At 58.5% G+C, this 2,225-nt stretch overlaps 1 pseudogene; it reads left to right on the top strand.

The window, feature by feature from the left end:
• Positions 1 to 537: 537 nt before the first annotated feature.
• On the top strand, positions 538 to 657 carry LOC138987086 (5S ribosomal RNA; annotated as a pseudogene).
• Positions 658 to 2,225: the final 1,568 nt, after the last annotated feature.

Here is a 2,225-nt window from a genome sequence, read left to right as displayed (position 1 = left end):
GGGTTTGGGCACCGGACAGGTGCCGGGCAAGTTGGGCGCTCAAGTTTCGCTGCGCCTAGGCCCGCAGGGAGGTTCAGAGGCCCCTGGGCCGCGGGGGTTGGGGCGGCGGCGGGCGCCGAAGACCGACACCTCCGGGCCCGCGGGGCCTGAGCAGCGAATGGGATCGGGGAGGCCCGCTCAGCCAGCGCGGCCGGGTCTGGAGTGGCCGCGGGGGGGGGAGGGCGCCGAGACCTCCACCCCCCAGCCCAGCCCCCAGGCCCCGCGCGCACGCACGCACGCACGCACGCCCTCCCGGTCAATGGGGGGTCCTGGAAGCCCCTCGGGCCCCCGGGCCCGGCCAGGCGCTTGCTGGTCTGGTGTTGCCGGTGTTCGGGGGGGCGGGCCGGCGTCAGCAGGCTGGAGTCCGGTCGCGGGTCGTGCGGCTCAAGTACAGCACGCCCCCCGACGAGAGGTGCGGCCCGTTGGCCCTACCTGCAGGGCAGAGCGAAAGGGACGCGAAGCGCAAGGCTCTTAGGGCGCCCCGAGCCAACCGCCACCGTCTCAGGCCCTATCAGCCTGAAGGCGCCCGATCTCGTCTGATCTCGGAAGCTAAGCAGGGTCGGGCCTGGTTAGTATCTTGGATGGGAGACCACCTGGGAATCCCGGGTGCTCGAGGCTTTTTGCCTACCAGAAGAGGTCCTTTAGCCCCCGCCCGCGCGCGTCCGATTCTTGGATCCCCCCCCAGCCCAGCCCCTCCCGGGCCGCGGGGCGGCGGGTGGCCGGGCCCCGACTCCCGCTGCAGACCTGGGTTGCCTCCGCGCGGCCCGCGAGCCCCTCCGCATTCGCATTCGGCTTCCAGGACACCCGACGACCGGCAGTCCCGTCTCCACCTGGGGCTCCTTTGGCTTGCCTCAGGCAATCCCGGGGCTTGCACCGACTCCAGCCAGAGCCCCCGCCCCCCCCCCCCCTGCCCTCGCAGGCGAGCGCGCATGCATGCATGCATGCACGCACGCGCGCAGATAGATGTGCCCAAACGGGGCATCTATCTTGTTCACTTATACCGTGGGTGGATCTCTGCCTGGGAGTCGGGCTGCTGGACCATAGGCTACTTCCACTTTTAGTTCCTTCGGGAACCTCCATATTCTTTTCCATACCGGCTCTCCCCACGCCCATTCCTACTCACCGTGGAGGAGAGTTCCCTTTGCTCCACATCTTCTCCAGCATTGGTTATTGACAGACATCGCAGTGAGGCCCAATCGGGCTCATGTGAAGTGGTCCCTCCTTGGAGTTTGGAGTTGAGCCTCTCCAATCATTAGTGACGTGGAGCAAGATGACCTTTTGGAAATGCAGATGCAATGCTGTCACCTCCCTGCTCCAACGGCTCTCGTATTTTCCCAGCATATTGAAGATACGACCACTTCCCTTCAGGCTTGCTCCTCACGTTCTTCTCTGATGTCTTTTGCCTGGAATGCCCTCTGCACTCTTTGGCTTCCATCCCATAGGGCATTTTTTTTCTTGAATGTCCTAAGTTTCCCTGGTCACATAGCCTTCCAAGATGCTATTTTCCCTGCCTGAAATTCTTCCTGCATCTCAACCCTGGTTTACCTAGGTTCAACCTATGGACCTCAACGAAATGGTGCCTCTGGAAAGCCTTCCCTGACACCCAGGTTTTGTGGTGAGGGAAGAGGCCCCTCTATAGGTTCTCAAAGGATCTGCCTGTGATGTATCATTAGAGTCGTCTCTCAGTGAAAGCAGGAACTCTGTGTCTTCTTCTCTCCGCCTTCTATTCCCTGAAACTTATTACATGCCTCCTAGCTCATCGTAGGTGCTCAGTATTTACTTAGTGTGTGAAAGACAGAAAAAAGCTCTTGGAAGCCTCAAGGGGTCACTTGGCTCAGCACTTTTGATCTCTTTGTATATTTGGCGATTCAATTCTTTCCTTTCCTGGGTTGATGTGTACACTATATTCGAGGCACAATCTAAGGCATGAAGACATATCCATACATAGAGGTTCTTGCTTTCAAGGAACTCGTACAGCAGATTTCTACAAGTTAGGGCTTTTCAAATGCTCTAGAAGAATGTGAACGTTCAGTATGCTCCATTTTCATTTCAAAGAAAGATCGTTTGACTTCCATAGCAAAGGTGGAGACCTTCCAACGTTGAGTCCAATACTTATACCTTGACCATTTCAGGCAAGTCTTGTGGTTCCTTCTGGAGGTGTGTGGCTCTTGCAGAAATGTGAAGAT

Source organism: Bos mutus, unplaced genomic scaffold, assembly GCF_027580195.1.
Source record: "Bos mutus isolate GX-2022 unplaced genomic scaffold, NWIPB_WYAK_1.1 CTG634, whole genome shotgun sequence".
Lineage (NCBI taxonomy): Eukaryota > Metazoa > Chordata > Mammalia > Artiodactyla > Bovidae > Bos > Bos mutus.
The sequence above is the reverse complement of the archived record's forward strand: the minus strand, read 5'-3'. Positions and strand labels throughout refer to the sequence as shown.